The following is a 20,654-nucleotide window of genomic DNA, read 5'->3' as shown; positions in this document are numbered from 1 at the left end:
CAGAATTTAGCAAGGGCCTCGCACCTTCTGATGCATCAGGTAGGTGCACAATAGCATAGCCTAACCCTCTGTACTTTGGTCTATATTGATGCGGGACATAGACAGCCAGCTGATGACCAATCCATTAGTGCAATGGATGGCTGGAAGCATTTGTCTTTGCCTTTGCAATACCACAGAAGCAATGCATGGTCAATGTACAGCAATGACACACCTGTGTGAACAGCCAGGAGACCCCCCCCCCCCCCATGTTATGTTACATAGTTACATAGTTAGTACGGTCGAAAAAAGACATATGTCCATCAAGTTCAACCAGGGAATTAAGGGGTAGGGGTGTGGCGCGATATTGGGGAAGGGATGAGATTTTATATTTCTTCATAAGCATTAATCTTATTTTGTCAATTAGGAACATTCAGCACCCACCCGCTATCAAGGCAGCTGCCTATCATGTCATGCCCTACCTGCACAGGTGTGCTGGCTACTCAAATGATCCAATTAAGGAGGCCATTTAGTCAGCAGCAGCAGAAGTCCTGTGCCTGGACGCTCCAACAGCGGCCAGACACAAGCAGAAGCAGAAGCAGCAGAAGCAGCAGCAGCACCACCTTTTGTTTTTTGGCTGCAGCAGCAGCAAGGCCCACAGGGCTGGCTAGCTGGCTAGCCAGCAAGCAGGTAGCAATGAAAGTAGGAATCTTTCTTTTTAACCCTGTAAGGGGGTGGTGCACTGTACCCGAAGATACTGCCATATCGGGTCAATGCATAGGGCGACGGAAGCAAGCTTCGAAATCGGCCCCCGTTCTCAAAAATCCATTTAATATATGGTCCCCAGATAGGGGACGTATCAGATATTAAACTGATAAGAACAGATACTACACTTGATCTTAGCCAAAAGGCCGAGAAGCGATAACCGTGAAAGGGGCGGGCCCAACAAGGTGCCCTTCATGGGCACTATCACTGCTTGCTGTCAGGGAGGCTGCCAGACAATTTTCCATGCACACTCTGGGCTGGGGGGCAGTCAACCACCAGTACACACAGCAGAACCTAAACCCATACCATTATTGCTAAGCAGCAAGACAGGGGCCCATTGCACTCCCACGGGGCCTTTTTAAATGCAATCCATAACCCGGATTTGCCAGGAACCCTTCTTACTCCTCCTACTTGCATGTGACACTGGGCTTAGGATCTGCATAGGAAACACACACACAAGCACACACCTACCTTTGTTGCCTGCAGATGCCTCCTTGGCTGTCCCCAAACGGTATCAAACCAACACCCACGGGAAGCTGTAAGCATAGAGGACATGCCTGCACCCCATTGGACTTACCTGTGTGGGTTAAACCCGGGTTATTTGACAACCTATGGCGGTGATGGTTCTGCTCAGGCAGAGCAGTGCTGATGCTCCTCATAAAGCTGTCGCTGCTGTGAAGGTTCTAGGTGACATCACAAATCCCTATGGTTACATACACAACAAAGCTGGGTTGTTGTTGTTTACACTCTGCAAGGCCTGTGGAAGTGAGTGACATCATAGCACTGTAGTTCTGAGGGTTCTAGATGGATGCAACAATCTCCTGTTGCTTCTATGAAGGCCATAATAGACGACATCACCAAACAGCTCCATAGTCACATACACAGCAAAGGAGAGATGTTGTTTACACCTAGTGATGTCAGTGGTATTGAGTGACATCACAGCACAGTGCTAAGGCTCCTGGGCCTGGACACAGCAGCGGCTGCAATATCTCAACGGAGAATACGTTTATATATATGTGTGTGTGTGCGCGTATATATATATATATATATATATATATATATATATATATATATATTTCTCCGCCGAAATCACTTTTAAACCCATTTCCACCTTTTTTTCCCTTCTCTTCCTCTTACTTTTTTTTCACGTTTTTTTACGTTTTTCTCCTTTTCGCCTCTTTTCTGGGCGTATTATTCTTCTTTTTCTTCTTTTTTTTCGTCTAATGCATACCCCATCAGTGCAGCAATGCTTATTCAATACCGCCAGCAGATGGAGACACTGGGGGATAATTTTCTAAGGATTTATACTGATTTTTCCTGTCTGAATTTGTCGCACAGAAAGTTGCAGGCCAAATATGTGTGACATTTCTGCGACTTTAGCTTCTAGAGCATTTTTACAACATTATACATAGGTGCTGAATACATAAAAAGCGACTGTTCAGCGACAGACAAGTCGCATCGGCTGAAAGTAGGCCAGAATGTCAGTCCATGTTGGAGCAGGTTTAGATACAGTCTAAAGTATAGATCTCAAAGTCTGTGCACAGAATTTAGCAAGGGCCTCGCACCTTCTGATGCATCAGGTAGGTGCACAATAGCATAGCCTAACCCTCTGTACTTTGGTCTATATTGATGCGGGACATAGACAGCCAGCTGATGACCAATCCATTAGTGCAATGGATGGCTGGAAGCATTTGTCTTTGCCTTTGCAATACCACAGAAGCAATGCATGGTCAATGTACAGCAATGACACACCTGTGTGAACAGCCAGGAGACCCCCCCCCCCCCATGTTATGTTACATAGTTACATAGTTAGTACGGTCGAAAAAAGACATATGTCCATCAAGTTCAACCAGGGAATTAAGGGGTAGGGGTGTGGCGCGATATTGGGGAAGGGATGAGATTTTATATTTCTTCATAAGCATTAATCTTATTTTGTCAATTAGGAACATTCAGCACCCACCCGCTATCAAGGCAGCTGCCTATCATGTCATGCCCTACCTGCACAGGTGTGCTGGCTACTCAAATGATCCAATTAAGGAGGCCATTTAGTCAGCAGCAGCAGAAGTCCTGTGCCTGGACGCTCCAACAGCGACCAGACACAAGCAGAAGCAGAAGCAGCAGAAGCAGCAGCAGCACCACCTTTTGTTTTTTGGCTGCAGCAGCAGCAAGGCCCACAGGGCTGGCTAGCTGGCTAGCCAGCAAGCAGGTAGCAATGAAAGTAGGAATCTTTCTTTTTAACCCTGTAAGGGGGTGGTGCACTGTACCCGAAGATACTGCCATATCGGGTCAATGCATAGGGCGACGGAAGCAAGCTTCGAAATCGGCCCCCGTTCTCAAAAATCCATTTAATATATGGTCCCCAGATAGGGGACGTATCAGATATTAAACTGATAAGAACAGATACTACACTTGATCTTAGCCAAAAGGCCGAGAAGCGATAACCGTGAAAGGGGCGGGCCCAACAAGGTGCCCTTCATGGGCACTATCACTGCTTGCTGTCAGGGAGGCTGCCAGACAATTTTCCATGCACACTCTGGGCTGGGGGGCAGTCAACCACCAGTACACACAGCAGAACCTAAACCCATACCATTATTGCTAAGCAGCAAGACAGGGGCCCATTGCACTCCCACGGGGCCTTTTTAAATGCAATCCATAAACCGGATTTGCCAGGAACCCTTCTTACTCCTCCTACTTGCATGTGACACTGGGCTTAGGATCTGCATAGGAAACACACACACAAGCACACACCTACCTTTGTTGCCTGCAGATGCCTCCTTGGCTGTCCCCAAACGGTATCAAACCAACACCCACGGGAAGCTGTAAGCATAGAGGACATGCCTGCACCCCATTGGACTTACCTGTGTGGGTTAAACCCGGGTTATTTGACAACCTATGGCGGTGATGGTTCTGCTCAGGCAGAGCAGTGCTGATGCTCCTCATAAAGCTGTCGCTGCTGTGAAGGTTCTAGGTGACATCACAAATCCCTATGGTTACATACACAACAAAGCTGGGTTGTTGTTGTTTACACTCTGCAAGGCCTGTGGAAGTGAGTGACATCATAGCACTGTAGTTCTGAGGGTTCTAGATGGATGCAACAATCTCCTGTTGCTTCTATGAAGGCCATAATAGACGACATCACCAAACAGCTCCATAGTCACATACACAGCAAAGGAGAGATGTTGTTTACACCTAGTGATGTCAGTGGTATTGAGTGACATCACAGCACAGTGCTAAGGCTCCTGGGCCTGGACACAGCAGCGGCTGCAATATCTCAACGGAGAATACGTTTATATATATGTGTGTGTGTGCGCGTATATATATATATATATATATATATATATATATATATATATATATATATTTCTCCGCCGAAATCACTTTTAAACCCATTTCCACCTTTTTTTCCCTTCTCTTCCTCTTACTTTTTTTTCACGTTTTTTTACGTTTTTCTCCTTTTCGCCTCTTTTCTGGGCGTATTATTCTTCTTTTTCTTCTTTTTTTTCGTCTAATGCATACCCCATCAGTGCAGCAATGCTTATTCAATACCGCCAGCAGATGGAGACACTGGGGGATAATTTTCTAAGGATTTATACTGATTTTTCCTGTCTGAATTTGTCGCACAGAAAGTTGCAGGCCAAATATGTGTGACATTTCTGCGACTTTAGCTTCTAGAGCATTTTTACAACATTATACATAGGTGCTGAATACATAAAAAGCGACTGTTCAGCGACAGACAAGTCGCATCGGCTGAAAGTAGGCCAGAATGTCAGTCCATGTTGGAGCAGGTTTAGATACAGTCTAAAGTATAGATCTCAAAGTCTGTGCACAGAATTTAGCAAGGGCCTCGCACCTTCTGATGCATCAGGTAGGTGCACAATAGCATAGCCTAACCCTCTGTACTTTGGTCTATATTGATGCGGGACATAGACAGCCAGCTGATGACCAATCCATTAGTGCAATGGATGGCTGGAAGCATTTGTCTTTGCCTTTGCAATACCACAGAAGCAATACATGGTCAATGTACAGCAATGACACACCTGTGTGAACAGCCAGGAGACCCCCCCCCCCCCCATGTTATGTTACATAGTTACATAGTTAGTACGGTCGAAAAAAGACATATGTCCATCAAGTTCAACCAGGGAATTAAGGGGTAGGGGTGTGGCGCGATATTGGGGAAGGGATGAGATTTTATATTTCTTCATAAGCATTAATCTTATTTTGTCAATTAGGAACATTCAGCACCCACCCGCTATCAAGGCAGCTGCCTATCATGTCATGCCCTACCTGCACAGGTGTGCTGGCTACTCAAATGATCCAATTAAGGAGGCCATTTAGTCAGCAGCAGCAGAAGTCCTGTGCCTGGACGCTCCAACAGCGGCCAGACACAAGCAGAAGCAGCAGAAGCAGCAGCAGCACCACCTTTTGTTTTTTGGCTGCAGCAGCAGCAAGGCCCACAGGGCTGGCTAGCTGGCTAGCCAGCAAGCAGGTAGCAATGAAAGTAGGAATCTTTCTTTTTAACCCTGTAAGGGGGTGGTGCACTGTACCCGAAGATACTGCCATATCGGGTCAATGCATAGGGCGACGGAAGCAAGCTTCGAAATCGGCCCCCGTTCTCAAAAATCCATTTAATATATGGTCCCCAGATAGGGGACGTATCAGATATTAAACTGATAAGAACAGATTTTTTTTTTTTTTAAGTTAACCCTCAGAACTCCATCAGAGCTCTAAGTTCTTATTTGAGCTTGATTTTTTTGTTCATCATCAGGAAAACCCGTTTTTCTTTATTTCTTTATCTTTTTTAACAATAAAAGAAACCATATTTAAAACATAAAAAAATATTTAATCAAAACTAACCATGCAATATTTCACCAAAGAGGATTACCAAAAGGTCATTCCTCTTCTCCATGCAAAAACCATCAAGAACTCTAGGAAACCACAAGTTATTGCACCTCTCTGCATCTCACTTTTAGCTGGAACCGCCAGCCACGCCGGAACTTTGTATGTTTCCACAAATCTATCCACATCTGCGTGAAACGAACGATAAACTTTATCCCTTGCTTCATTGATTTTGTATCCCAATCTTTCTTTTAGACTACCCAAATCCTTGTCAAAGGCCTTTTTCTCTTTATTTGTCACACTCTCGAAAACAACATCAAGAGAGCCTCCATACCTTACCGGTATAAATTCATCTTCTTCATTTTCTTTCCTTTTCTTCTCCTCCACCACTTTTCTAGTTGGAGCTTCTTCCCCTTCCGGTTCTTCACTCACCTCAATTTCCTCCTCTCTATTTCTTTTCATACCCTCCTTCTTCTTCTTCTTCCTCTTAGGACACGTGCCTACCAGATGCCCCTCATCACCACATAGGTGACATTTTTTCTTTTCTTTACATGCTTCTGGTTCATGGCCTTCTCCTTGACATTTATAGCACCACAAGATGTCGCAGAAATCTTTCCTATGCCCGTACTTCTTACACTTTCGACAAAAGTCGTCCATGCCAGAAAAGAACAGGTCCCCATTAACTGTACCAATCTTAAAACGACCAGGCGGATACATTAGCCTTCCATCAGGTGCTTTCTGAAACTTTACTTGAAATTTCCACTTCGTCGTCCAAAGACCGAATTGATTATATATCTTGCCTTTTGGCTTCACCTCCTCACAGAATCTGGAAAGGAACAAAACAATCTCCTCTTCTGGGATATACGGACTGTACATCCTTACAGTTAGAAGTCTTTCCTGCGTCGGAAAATGGGGAGTAATCTCTACCCCTCCCAACACAGGGTGCGACTTCCACAGCAATGCTTTATTGCAGAACATACCACAGTCCTCCTCCGAAACCAGAACCACGTCATAGATACCACTTCTTGGAAATTCCAGCATGGATAATATCTGTTCCTTCTTCAGCTCAAAGAGCTTGAACAAAATCTCTTCAACTACGAAAAATAAGCCTCTCTCCTTCTTCTCAGGGTCCAAAAGAGTAACACGAACTCCATTTCGTAGTCTGGCGTAGCTAGGTACACCTACAGCAGGATCTTCTGTCTTGCCAGCCTCCTCCATCGCAGAACAAAACACCTCCCCTACTGAAAGCAGGTAGGTGGTGATCGCTCCTCGTTGCCCAGGGACTAAGCCGCTACCCTGATGTCAGCAAGGGGGTTTAGTCCCACCAAAAGATGGAACGATCCCCCAGGGAAAAGGAGCGGGTACCCCGGGCACCTTCCAGCCAGATCAAGTAAGCAAATACTACACTTGATCTTAGCCAAAAGGCCGAGAAGCGATAACCGTGAAAGGGGCGGGCCCAACAAGGTGCCCTTCATGGGCACTATCACTGCTTGCTGTCAGGGAGGCTGCCAGACAATTTTCCATGCACACTCTGGGCTGGGGGGCAGTCAACCACCAGTACACACAGCAGAACCTAAACCCATACCATTATTGCTAAGCAGCAAGACAGGGGCCCATTGCACTCCCACGGGGCCTTTTTAAATGCAATCCATAACCCGGATTTGCCAGGAACCCTTCTTACTCCTCCTACTTGCATGTGACACTGGGCTTAGGATCTGCATAGGAAACACACACACAAGCACACACCTACCTTTGTTGCCTGCAGATGCCTCCTTGGCTGTCCCCAAACGGTATCAAACCAACACCCACGGGAAGCTGTAAGCATAGAGGACATGCCTGCACCCCATTGGACTTACCTGTGTGGGTTAAACCCGGGTTATTTGACAACCTATGGCGGTGATGGTTCTGCTCAGGCAGAGCAGTGCTGATGCTCCTCATAAAGCTGTCGCTGCTGTGAAGGTTCTAGGTGACATCACAAATCCCTATGGTTACATACACAACAAAGCTGGGTTGTTGTTGTTTACACTCTGCAAGGCCTGTGGAAGTGAGTGACATCATAGCACTGTAGTTCTGAGGGTTCTAGATGGATGCAACAATCTCCTGTTGCTTCTATGAAGGCCATAATAGACGACATCACCAAACAGCTCCATAGTCACATACACAGCAAAGGAGAGATGTTGTTTACACCTAGTGATGTCAGTGGTATTGAGTGACATCACAGCACAGTGCTAAGGCTCCTGGGCCTGGACACAGCAGCGGCTGCAATATCTCAACGGAGAATACGTTTATATATATGTGTGTGTGTGCGCGTATATATATATATATATATATATATATATATATATATATATTTCTCCGCCGAAATCACTTTTAAACCCATTTCCACCTTTTTTTCCCTTCTCTTCCTCTTACTTTTTTTTCACGTTTTTTTACGTTTTTCTGCTTTTCGCCTCTTTTCTGGGCGTATTATTCTTCTTTTTCTTCTTTTTTTTCGTCTAATGCATACCCCATCAGTGCAGCAATGCTTATTCAATACCGCCAGCAGATGGAGACACTGGGGGATAATTTTCTAAGGATTTATACTGATTTTTCCTGTCTGAATTTGTCGCACAGAAAGTTGCAGGCCAAATATGTGTGACATTTCTGCGACTTTAGCTTCTAGAGCATTTTTACAACATTATACATAGGTGCTGAATACATAAAAAGCGACTGTTCAGCGACAGACAAGTCGCATCGGCTGAAAGTAGGCCAGAATGTCAGTCCATGTTGGAGCAGGTTTAGATACAGTCTAAAGTATAGATCTCAAAGTCTGTGCACAGAATTTAGCAAGGGCCTCGCACCTTCTGATGCATCAGGTAGGTGCACAATAGCATAGCCTAACCCTCTGTACTTTGGTCTATATTGATGCGGGACATAGACAGCCAGCTGATGACCAATCCATTAGTGCAATGGATGGCTGGAAGCATTTGTCTTTGCCTTTGCAATACCACAGAAGCAATGCATGGTCAATGTACAGCAATGACACACCTGTGTGAACAGCCAGGAGACCCCCCCCCCCCCCATGTTATGTTACATAGTTACATAGTTAGTACGGTCGAAAAAAGACATATGTCCATCAAGTTCAACCAGGGAATTAAGGGGTAGGGGTGTGGCGCGATATTGGGGAAGGGATGAGATTTTATATTTCTTCATAAGCATTAATCTTATTTTGTCAATTAGGAACATTCAGCACCCACCCGCTATCAAGGCAGCTGCCTATCATGTCATGCCCTACCTGCACAGGTGTGCTGGCTACTCAAATGATCCAATTAAGGAGGCCATTTAGTCAGCAGCAGCAGAAGTCCTGTGCCTGGACGCTCCAACAGCGGCCAGACACAAGCAGAAGCAGAAGCAGCAGAAGCAGCAGCAGCACCACCTTTTGTTTTTTGGCTGCAGCAGCAGCAAGGCCCACAGGGCTGGCTAGCTGGCTAGCCAGCAAGCAGGTAGCAATGAAAGTAGGAATCTTTCTTTTTAACCCTGTAAGGGGGTGGTGCACTGTACCCGAAGATACTGCCATATCGGGTCAATGCATAGGGCGACGGAAGCAAGCTTCGAAATCGGCCCCCGTTCTCAAAAATCCATTTAATATATGGTCCCCAGATAGGGGACGTATCAGATATTAAACTGATAAGAACAGATACTACACTTGATCTTAGCCAAAAGGCCGAGAAGCGATAACCGTGAAAGGGGCGGGCCCAACAAGGTGCCCTTCATGGGCACTATCACTGCTTGCTGTCAGGGAGGCTGCCAGACAATTTTCCATGCACACTCTGGGCTGGGGGGCAGTCAACCACCAGTACACACAGCAGAACCTAAACCCATACCATTATTGCTAAGCAGCAAGACAGGGGCCCATTGCACTCCCACGGGGCCTTTTTAAATGCAATCCATAACCCGGATTTGCCAGGAACCCTTCTTACTCCTCCTACTTGCATGTGACACTGGGCTTAGGATCTGCATAGGAAACACACACACAAGCACACACCTACCTTTGTTGCCTGCAGATGCCTCCTTGGCTGTCCCCAAACGGTATCAAACCAACACCCACGGGAAGCTGTAAGCATAGAGGACATGCCTGCACCCCATTGGACTTACCTGTGTGGGTTAAACCCGGGTTATTTGACAACCTATGGCGGTGATGGTTCTGCTCAGGCAGAGCAGTGCTGATGCTCCTCATAAAGCTGTCGCTGCTGTGAAGGTTCTAGGTGACATCACAAATCCCTATGGTTACATACACAACAAAGCTGGGTTGTTGTTGTTTACACTCTGCAAGGCCTGTGGAAGTGAGTGACATCATAGCACTGTAGTTCTGAGGGTTCTAGATGGATGCAACAATCTCCTGTTGCTTCTATGAAGGCCATAATAGACGACATCACCAAACAGCTCCATAGTCACATACACAGCAAAGGAGAGATGTTGTTTACACCTAGTGATGTCAGTGGTATTGAGTGACATCACAGCACAGTGCTAAGGCTCCTGGGCCTGGACACAGCAGCGGCTGCAATATCTCAACGGAGAATACGTTTATATATATGTGTGTGTGTGCGCGTATATATATATATATATATATATATATATATATATATATATATTTCTCCGCCGAAATCACTTTTAAACCCATTTCCACCTTTTTTTCCCTTCTCTTCCTCTTACTTTTTTTTCAAGTTTTTTTACGTTTTTCTCCTTTTCGCCTCTTTTCTGGGCGTATTATTCTTCTTTTTCTTCTTTTTTTTCGTCTAATGCATACCCCATCAGTGCAGCAATGCTTATTCAATACCGCCAGCAGATGGAGACACTGGGGGATAATTTTCTAAGGATTTATACTGATTTTTCCTGTCTGAATTTGTCGCACAGAAAGTTGCAGGCCAAATATGTGTGACATTTCTGCGACTTTAGCTTCTAGAGCATTTTTACAACATTATACATAGGTGCTGAATACATAAAAAGCGACTGTTCAGCGACAGACAAGTCGCATCGGCTGAAAGTAGGCCAGAATGTCAGTCCATGTTGGAGCAGGTTTAGATACAGTCTAAAGTATAGATCTCAAAGTCTGTGCACAGAATTTAGCAAGGGCCTCGCACCTTCTGATGCATCAGGTAGGTGCACAATAGCATAGCCTAACCCTCTGTACTTTGGTCTATATTGATGCGGGACATAGACAGCCAGCTGATGACCAATCCATTAGTGCAATGGATGGCTGGAAGCATTTGTCTTTGCCTTTGCAATACCACAGAAGCAATGCATGGTCAATGTACAGCAATGACACACCTGTGTGAACAGCCAGGAGACCCCCCCCCCCCCCCCCATGTTATGTTACATAGTTACATAGTTAGTACGGTCGAAAAAAGACATATGTCCATCAAGTTCAACCAGGGAATTAAGGGGTAGGGGTGTGGCGCGATATTGGGGAAGGGATGAGATTTTATATTTCTTCATAAGCATTAATCTTATTTTGTCAATTAGGAACATTCAGCACCCACCCGCTATCAAGGCAGCTGCCTATCATGTCATGCCCTACCTGCACAGGTGTGCTGGCTACTCAAATGATCCAATTAAGGAGGCCATTTAGTCAGCAGCAGCAGAAGTCCTGTGCCTGGACGCTCCAACAGCGGCCAGACACAAGCAGAAGCAGAAGCAGCAGAAGCACCACCTTTTGTTTTTTGGCTGCAGCAGCAGCAAGGCCCACAGGGCTGGCTAGCTGGCTAGCCAGCAAGCAGGTAGCAATGAAAGTAGGAATCTTTCTTTTTAACCCTGTAAGGGGGTGGTGCACTGTACCCGAAGATACTGCCATATCGGGTCAATGCATAGGGCGACGGAAGCAAGCTTCGAAATCGGCCCCCGTTCTCAAAAATCCATTTAATATATGGTCCCCAGATAGGGGACGTATCAGATATTAAACTGATAAGAACAGATACTACACTTGATCTTAGCCAAAAGGCCGAGAAGCGATAACCGTGAAAGGGGCGGGCCCAACAAGGTGCCCTTCATGGGCACTATCACTGCTTGCTGTCAGGGAGGCTGCCAGACAATTTTCCATGCACACTCTGGGCTGGGGGGCAGTCAACCACCAGTACACACAGCAGAACCTAAACCCATACCATTATTGCTAAGCAGCAAGACAGGGGCCCATTGCACTCCCACGGGGCCTTTTTAAATGCAATCCATAACCCGGATTTGCCAGGAACCCTTCTTACTCCTCCTACTTGCATGTGACACTGGGCTTAGGATCTGCATAGGAAACACACACACAAGCACACACCTACCTTTGTTGCCTGCAGATGCCTCCTTGGCTGTCCCCAAACGGTATCAAACCAACACCCACGGGAAGCTGTAAGCATAGAGGACATGCCTGCACCCCATTGGACTTACCTGTGTGGGTTAAACCCGGGTTATTTGACAACCTATGGCGGTGATGGTTCTGCTCAGGCAGAGCAGTGCTGATGCTCCTCATAAAGCTGTCGCTGCTGTGAAGGTTCTAGGTGACATCACAAATCCCTATGGTTACATACACAACAAAGCTGGGTTGTTGTTGTTTACACTCTGCAAGGCCTGTGGAAGTGAGTGACATCATAGCACTGTAGTTCTGAGGGTTCTAGATGGATGCAACAATCTCCTGTTGCTTCTATGAAGGCCATAATAGACGACATCACCAAACAGCTCCATAGTCACATACACAGCAAAGGAGAGATGTTGTTTACACCTAGTGATGTCAGTGGTATTGAGTGACATCACAGCACAGTGCTAAGGCTCCTGGGCCTGGACACAGCAGCGGCTGCAATATCTCAACGGAGAATACGTTTATATATATGTGTGTGTGTGCGCGTATATATATATATATATATATATATATATATATATATATATATATATATATATATTTCTCCGCCGAAATCACTTTCATACCCATTTCCACCTTTTTTTCCCTTCTCTTCCTCTTACTTTTTTTTCACGTTTTTTTACGTTTTTCTCCTTTTCGCCTCTTTTCTGGGCGTATTATTCTTCTTTTTCTTCTTTTTTTTCGTCTAATGCATACCCCATCAGTGCAGCAATGCTTATTCAATACCGCCAGCAGATGGAGACACTGGGGGATAATTTTCTAAGGATTTATACTGATTTTTCCTGTCTGAATTTGTCGCACAGAAAGTTGCAGGCCAAATATGTGTGACATTTCTGCGACTTTAGCTTCTAGAGCATTTTTACAACATTATACATAGGTGCTGAATACATAAAAAGCGACTGTTCAGCGACAGACAAGTCGCATCGGCTGAAAGTAGGCCAGAATGTCAGTCCATGTTGGAGCAGGTTTAGATACAGTCTAAAGTATAGATCTCAAAGTCTGTGCACAGAATTTAGCAAGGGCCTCGCACCTTCTGATGCATCAGGTAGGTGCACAATAGCATAGCCTAACCCTCTGTACTTTGGTCTATATTGATGCGGGACATAGACAGCCAGCTGATGACCAATCCATTAGTGCAATGGATGGCTGGAAGCATTTGTCTTTGCCTTTGCAATACCACAGAAGCAATGCATGGTCAATGTACAGCAATGACACACCTGTGTGAACAGCCAGGAGACCCCCCCCCCCCCCCCCCCCCATGTTATGTTACATAGTTACATAGTTAGTACGGTCGAAAAAAGACATATGTCCATCAAGTTCAACCAGGGAATTAAGGGGTAGGGGTGTGGCGCGATATTGGGGAAGGGATGAGATTTTATATTTCTTCATAAGCATTAATCTTATTTTGTCAATTAGGAACATTCAGCACCCACCCGCTATCAAGGCAGCTGCCTATCATGTCATGCCCTACCTGCACAGGTGTGCTGGCTACTCAAATGATCCAATTAAGGAGGCCATTTAGTCAGCAGCAGCAGAAGTCCTGTGCCTGGACGCTCCAACAGCGGCCAGACACAAGCAGAAGCAGAAGCAGCAGAAGCAGCAGCAGCACCACCTTTTGTTTTTTGGCTGCAGCAGCAGCAAGGCCCACAGGGCTGGCTAGCTGGCTAGCCAGTAGTGTTGCTCACGAATATTCGCAATTCGAATATTATTCGCGAATATCGCATATTCGCGAATTCGCGAATTTCGCGAATATAGCGCTATATATTCGTAATTACGAATATTCGTTTTTTTTTTTTTTTTTTTTTTTTTTTTTTTCACAGTACACATCACAGTGATCATCCCTCTCTGCTTCCAGCTTGTGTGGTGTAAAGAAGGCTCTAATACTACTGTGTGAGACTGGCGCGCGAAAATTCGCATATGCGAAAATTAGCACATGCGAATTTTCACATATGCGAATTTTCACGTATGTTAATTTTGTATATGCTAATATGCACATATGATAGTTTTCGCATACGCGAATGTTCGCATATGCGAAAATAAAACGGGAATATAACGAATATGCGAATATTCGCGAATATATGACGAATATTCGTCCATATATTCGCGAATATTCGCGAATTCGAATATGGCCTATGCCGCTCAACACTACTAGCCAGCAAGCAGGTAGCAATGAAAGTAGGAATCTTTCTTTTTAACCCTGTAAGGGGGTGGTGCACTGTACCCGAAGATACTGCCATATCGGGTCAATGCATAGGGCGACGGAAGCAAGCTTCGAAATCGGCCCCCGTTCTCAAAAATCCATTTAATATATGGTCCCCAGATAGGGGACGTATCAGATATTAAACTGATAAGAACAGATACTACACTTGATCTTAGCCAAAAGGCCGAGAAGCGATAACCGTGAAAGGGGCGGGCCCAACAAGGTGCCCTTCATGGGCACTATCACTGCTTGCTGTCAGGGAGGCTGCCAGACAATTTTCCATGCACACTCTGGGCTGGGGGGCAGTCAACCACCAGTACACACAGCAGAACCTAAACCCATACCATTATTGCTAAGCAGCAAGACAGGGGCCCATTGCACTCCCACGGGGCCTTTTTAAATGCAATCCATAACCCGGATTTGCCAGGAACCCTTCTTACTCCTCCTACTTGCATGTGACACTGGGCTTAGGATCTGCATAGGAAACACACACACAAGCACACACCTACCTTTGTTGCCTGCAGATGCCTCCTTGGCTGTCCCCAAACGGTATCAAACCAACACCCACGGGAAGCTGTAAGCATAGAGGACATGCCTGCACCCCATTGGACTTACCTGTGTGGGTTAAACCCGGGTTATTTGACAACCTATGGCGGTGATGGTTCTGCTCAGGCAGAGCAGTGCTGATGCTCCTCATAAAGCTGTCGCTGCTGTGAAGGTTCTAGGTGACATCACAAATCCCTATGGTTACATACACAACAAAGCTGGGTTGTTGTTGTTTACACTCTGCAAGGCCTGTGGAAGTGAGTGACATCATAGCACTGTAGTTCTGAGGGTTCTAGATGGATGCAACAATCTCCTGTTGCTTCTATGAAGGCCATAATAGACGACATCACCAAACAGCTCCATAGTCACATACACAGCAAAGGAGAGATGTTGTTTACACCTAGTGATGTCAGTGGTATTGAGTGACATCACAGCACAGTGCTAAGGCTCCTGGGCCTGGACACAGCAGCGGCTGCAATATCTCAACGGAGAATACGTTTATATATATGTGTGTGTGTGCGCGTATATATATATATATATATATATATATATATATATATTTCTCCGCCGAAATCACTTTTAAACCCATTTCCACCTTTTTTTCCCTTCTCTTCCTCTTACTTTTTTTTCACGTTTTTTTACGTTTTTCTCCTTTTCGCCTCTTTTCTGGGCGTATTATTCTTCTTTTTCTTCTTTTTTTTCGTCTAATGCATACCCCATCAGTGCAGCAATGCTTATTCAATACCGCCAGCAGATGGAGACACTGGGGGGTAATTTTCTAAGGATTTATACTGATTTTTCCTGTCTGAATTTGTCGCACAGAAAGTTGCAGGCCAAATATGTGTGACATTTCTGCGACTTTAGCTTCTAGAGCATTTTTACAACATTATACATAGGTGCTGAATACATAAAAAGCGACTGTTCAGCGACAGACAAGTCGCATCGGCTGAAAGTAGGCCAGAATGTCAGTCCATGTTGGAGCAGGTTTAGATACAGTCTAAAGTATAGATCTCAAAGTCTGTGCACAGAATTTAGCAAGGGCCTCGCACCTTCTGATGCATCAGGTAGGTGCACAATAGCATAGCCTAACCCTCTGTACTTTGGTCTATATTGATGCGGGACATAGACAGCCAGCTGATGACCAATCCATTAGTGCAATGGATGGCTGGAAGCATTTGTCTTTGCCTTTGCAATACCACAGAAGCAATGCATGGTCAATGTACAGCAATGACACACCTGTGTGAACAGCCAGGAGACCCCCCCCCCCCCCATGTTATGTTACATAGTTACATAGTTAGTACGGTCGAAAAAAGACATATGTCCATCAAGTTCAACCAGGGAATTAAGGGGTAGGGGTGTGGCACGATATTGGGGAAGGGATGAGATTTTATATTTCTTCATAAGCATTAATCTTATTTTGTCAATTAGGAACATTAAGCACCCACCCGCTATCAAGGCAGCTGCCTATCATGTCATGCCCTACCTGCACAGGTGTGCTGGCTACTCAAATGATCCAATTAAGGAGGCCATTTAGTCAGCAGCAGCAGAAGTCCTGTGCCTGGACGCTCCAACAGCGGCCAGACACAAGCAGAAGCAGCAGAAGCACCACCTTTTGTTTTTTGGCTGCAGCAGCAGCAAGGCCCACAGGGCTGGCTAGCTGGCTAGCCAGCAAGCAGGTAGCAATGAAAGTAGGAATCTTTCTTTTTAACCCTGTAAGGGGGTGGTGCACTGTACCCGAAGATACTGCCATATCGGGTCAATGCATAGGGCGACGGAAGCAAGCTTCGAAATCGGCCCCCGTTCTCAAAAATCCATTTAATATATGGTCCCCAGATAGGGGACGTATCAGATATTAAACTGATAAGAACAGATACTACACTTGATCTTAGCCAAAAGGCCGAGAAGCGATAACCGTGAAAGGGGCGGGCCCAACAAGGTGCCCTTCATGGGCACTATCACTGCTTGCTGTCAGGGAGGCTGCCAGACAATTTTCCATGCACACTCTGGGCTGGGGGGCAGTCAACCACCAGTACACACAGCAGAACCTAAACCCATACCATTATTGCTAAGCAGCAAGACAGGGGCCCATTGCACTCCCACGGGGCCTTTTTAAATGCAATCCATAACCCGGATTTGCCAGGAACCCTTCTTACTCCTCCTACTTGCATGTGACACTGGGCTTAGGATCTGCATAGGAAACACACACACAAGCACACACCTACCTTTGTTGCCTGCAGATGCCTCCTTGGCTGTCCCCAAACGGTATCAAACCAACACCCACGGGAAGCTGTAAGCATAGAGGACATGCCTGCACCCCATTGGACTTACCTGTGTGGGTTAAACCCGGGTTATTTGACAACCTATGGCGGTGATGGTTCTGCTCAGGCAGAGCAGTGCTGATGCTCCTCATAAAGCTGTCGCTGCTGTGAAGGTTCTAGGTGACATCACAAATCCCTATGGTTACATACACAACAAAGCTGGGTTGTTGTTGTTTACACTCTGCAAGGCCTGTGGAAGTGAGTGACATCATAGCACTGTAGTTCTGAGGGTTCTAGATGGATGCAACAATCTCCTGTTGCTTCTATGAAGGCCATAATAGACGACATCACCAAACAGCTCCATAGTCACATACACAGCAAAGGAGAGATGTTGTTTACACCTAGTGATGTCAGTGGTATTGAGTGACATCACAGCACAGTGCTAAGGCTCCTGGGCCTGGACACAGCAGCGGCTGCAATATCTCAACGGAGAATACGTTTATATATATGTGTGTGTGTGCGCGTATATATATATATATATATATATATATATATATATATATATATATTTCTCCGCCGAAATCACTTTTAAACCCATTTCCACCTTTTTTTCCCTTCTCTTCCTCTTACTTTTTTTTCACGTTTTTTTACGTTTTTCTCCTTTTCGCCTCTTTTCTGGGCGTATTATTCTTCTTTTTCTTCTTTTTTTTCGTCTAATGCATACCCCATCAGTGCAGCAATGCTTATTCAATACCGCCAGCAGATGGAGACACTGGGGGATAATTTTCTAAGGATTTATACTGATTTTTCCTGTCTGAATTTGTCGCACAGAAAGTTGCAGGCCAAATATGTGTGACATTTCTGCGACTTTAGCTTCTAGAGCATTTTTACAACATTATACATAGGTGCTGAATACATAAAAAGCGACTGTTCAGCGACAGACAAGTCGCATCGGCTGAAAGTAGGCCAGAATGTCAGTCCATGTTGGAGCAGGTTTAGATACAGTCTAAAGTATAGATCTCAAAGTCTGTGCACAGAATTTAGCAAGGGCCTCGCACCTTCTGATGCATCAGGTAGGTGCACAATAGCATAGCCTAACCCTCTGTACTTTGGTCTATATTGATGCGGGACATAGACAGCCAGCTGATGACCAATCCATTAGTGCAATGGATGGCTGGAAGCATTTGTCTTTGCCTTTGCAATACCACAGAAGCAATGCATGGTCAATGTACAGCAATGACACACCTGTGTGAACAGCCAGGAGACCCCCCCCCCCCCCATGTTATGTTACATAGTTACATAGTTAGTACGCTCGAAAAAAGACATATGTCCATCAAGTTCAACCAGGGAATTAAGGGGTAGGGGTGTGGCGCGATATTGGGGAAGGGATGAGATTTTATATTTCTTCATAAGCATTAATCTTATTTTGTCAATTAGGAACATTCAGCACCCACCCGCTATCAAGGCAGCTGCCTATCATGTCATGCCCTACCTGCACAGGTGTGCTGGCTACTCAAATGATCCAATTAAGGAGGCCATTTAGTCAGCAGCAGCAGAAGTACTGTGCCTGGACGCTCCAACAGCGGCCAGACACAAGCAGAAGCAGAAGCAGCAGAAGCACCACCTTTTGTTTTTTGGCTGCAGCAGCAGCAAGGCCCACAGGGCTGGCTAGCTGGCTAGCCAGCAAGCAGGTAGCAATGAAAGTAGGAATCTTTCTTTTTAACCCTGTAAGGGGGTGGTGCACTGTACCCGAAGATACTGCCATATCGGGTCAATGCATAGGGCGACGGAAGCAAGCTTCGAAATCGGCCCCCGTTCTCAAAAATCCATTTAATATATGGTCCCCAGATAGGGGACGTATCAGATATTAAACTGATAAGAACAGATTTTTTTTTTTTTTTTTTTTTTTTTTTTTTTCCTCAGTTACAGACTATTGTTTGGACGATCATCAGGTCACCTACCAAGACTCGTCACTTAAAACAATATCTGAAAAAACATCATACGGAAAAAACTAACTAAGGGAACCGAGTGCCAAGAAAAAGTGACCAAACAACAAAACAAAAAAACATGTCAAAAACAATCACAGAAATTGGTCAAAAACTTACAGCTTTCTCCTTTACGTACTTCTTACAAATTTTTCCATCGTGTATGCATCCAGATTTTCTCCGCTTCTTCTTCACCAATTCTCTTTTTGTCCAGTAGAAAGATAGTAAAAATCCTTCCTAAAAACAATCTTTTCAATTCCCTCGGAGAAATAACAACATTTTTAAAAACAAGCAAATTGCGTGAGTCCCATAAAACCTCTTTAAAAACAGAAAAAAGAATCCAATTAGTACGTGTATCTTCCTTTTTACTAAGATCTTGACCAATAAAAACTTTCTCAAAAGAAAAACTGTTATATCCAGTGAGTTGGATTAAAAACTTCTTTAAAAACATAAAAAATTCTTTTGCATAAAAACAGTCCCAATAAAGGTGCACTAAGTCTTCTCTACCTCCACAACCCTCTCTTGGGCATCTGTCACTTATTCTCAAACCTCTTCCATTTAAAAAAGATCGGGTTGGGAGGCAGCCATGAAAGGACATCCAACTAACGTCTTTTTGTCTGTTTGATAGTCCAATAACTTTAAAAAACTTCCAAATCTTCACAGACTGAGCATTAGTGCAGAATGGTACTTCATATAATCTCTCATTTTTCCTTATTTCTTGTTCTATTTTCTTTTTATCAGGTTCACCTAAAGAGCTCAAACCAAATTGATCATTGAAAGACCTGAGGAGCACATAGAAGGTAGGTATCACATGTGCTATGGGTCTCCTCAAATCCCTCTCACACCAGCCCCATTTGGAAAACAACCATCCTGCAAGGTATTTACTCATGTCTGCCGCCCTATTATTGCACTGTATCAATTTAAAAATTAAAAGAAAATAGTGCACCTTTAAAAACAGATCAATGTTTGGAAAGTTATATCCGCCCAAATTCATACTCTTCATCACTTCTTCTCTTCTCATTTTCTCCATCTTAGACCCCCAGAAGAACACAAAAAGCTTCCTTGTGACTCTCCTAGTCCATAACTTCCCTGGAGGAAGCACCATAGCCGTATACAAGAGAAGCGGTAGGATTACAGACTTAATGATAAGAACTTTCCCTTTAAGTGACAAGTTCCTTAACCTCCAGAAGGATAGCTTCTTCTCAATTTTACTGTCCAAAGTCTCATAACTTTTCTTTCCTTTGAGGTCTTTATCAAATATCACTCCTAGCACTTCAATGTCTTCTTTTTCCTTAACACCATCCACTACTATATTCTCTTGGTTCCCAAAACTGCATAATTGGCACTTCCCCCAGTTCACATTCATCCCAGCCACACAACAAAAAATCCTCACATGCAAATTTACTCTGTTGAGATCTGCTTGGGATGTACAAGTAAAAACCACATCGTCCATATAACTTAAAACCTTTAACTTACTACCATCACTACCTGGAATAAAAACACCACTCACACATTTATCTTTCTGCACATTCTTCAACAGGCCCTCTATAACGCATATAAACAGAATTGGGGAGAGTGGGCATCCCTGTCTGACTCCAGACAAGACATTAAAAGCAGGCCCCACATGCCCATTTACTAAAATCTGACTTGTCACCCCATGATAAAAACTCATAATAACAGATAATAACTTTTCTGGAATACCTAAGTGTTTT

General features: G+C 44.7%; 7 non-coding genes and 2 pseudogenes across 7 annotated transcripts; all 9 read right to left on the bottom strand.

Moving 5' to 3' along the window:
- Window positions 1–708: 708 nt before the first annotated feature.
- Window positions 709–899, bottom strand: LOC130349211 (U2 spliceosomal RNA). Its single transcript, XR_008886606.1, has one exon. It is a non-coding gene; the product is annotated as a U2 spliceosomal RNA (small nuclear RNA).
- A 2,090-nt stretch (window positions 900–2,989) lies between these two features.
- On the bottom strand, window positions 2,990–3,180 carry LOC130349210 (U2 spliceosomal RNA). The gene has a single exon (XR_008886605.1). It is a non-coding gene; the product is annotated as a U2 spliceosomal RNA (small nuclear RNA).
- A 2,089-nt stretch (window positions 3,181–5,269) lies between these two features.
- On the bottom strand, window positions 5,270–5,458 carry LOC130349275 (U2 spliceosomal RNA). Its single transcript, XR_008886662.1, has one exon. It is a non-coding gene; the product is annotated as a U2 spliceosomal RNA (small nuclear RNA).
- A 1,475-nt stretch (window positions 5,459–6,933) lies between these two features.
- LOC130349323 (U2 spliceosomal RNA) lies at window positions 6,934–7,014 on the bottom strand (annotated as a pseudogene).
- A 2,087-nt stretch (window positions 7,015–9,101) lies between these two features.
- Window positions 9,102–9,292, bottom strand: LOC130349209 (U2 spliceosomal RNA). The gene has a single exon (XR_008886604.1). It is a non-coding gene; the product is annotated as a U2 spliceosomal RNA (small nuclear RNA).
- A 2,083-nt stretch (window positions 9,293–11,375) lies between these two features.
- On the bottom strand, window positions 11,376–11,566 carry LOC130349207 (U2 spliceosomal RNA). Its single transcript, XR_008886602.1, has one exon. It is a non-coding gene; the product is annotated as a U2 spliceosomal RNA (small nuclear RNA).
- Window positions 11,567–14,158: 2,592 nt separating this feature from the next.
- Window positions 14,159–14,349, bottom strand: LOC130349206 (U2 spliceosomal RNA). The gene has a single exon (XR_008886601.1). It is a non-coding gene; the product is annotated as a U2 spliceosomal RNA (small nuclear RNA).
- Window positions 14,350–16,417: 2,068 nt separating this feature from the next.
- LOC130349205 (U2 spliceosomal RNA) lies at window positions 16,418–16,608 on the bottom strand. Its single transcript, XR_008886600.1, has one exon. It is a non-coding gene; the product is annotated as a U2 spliceosomal RNA (small nuclear RNA).
- Window positions 16,609–18,690: 2,082 nt separating this feature from the next.
- On the bottom strand, window positions 18,691–18,891 carry LOC130349294 (U2 spliceosomal RNA; annotated as a pseudogene).
- Window positions 18,892–20,654: the final 1,763 nt, after the last annotated feature.

The sequence above is a fragment of the Hyla sarda genome, unplaced genomic scaffold (genome assembly GCF_029499605.1).
Source record: "Hyla sarda isolate aHylSar1 unplaced genomic scaffold, aHylSar1.hap1 scaffold_91, whole genome shotgun sequence".
NCBI lineage: Eukaryota > Metazoa > Chordata > Amphibia > Anura > Hylidae > Hyla > Hyla sarda.
The sequence above is the reverse complement of the archived record's forward strand: the minus strand, read 5'-3'. Positions and strand labels throughout refer to the sequence as shown.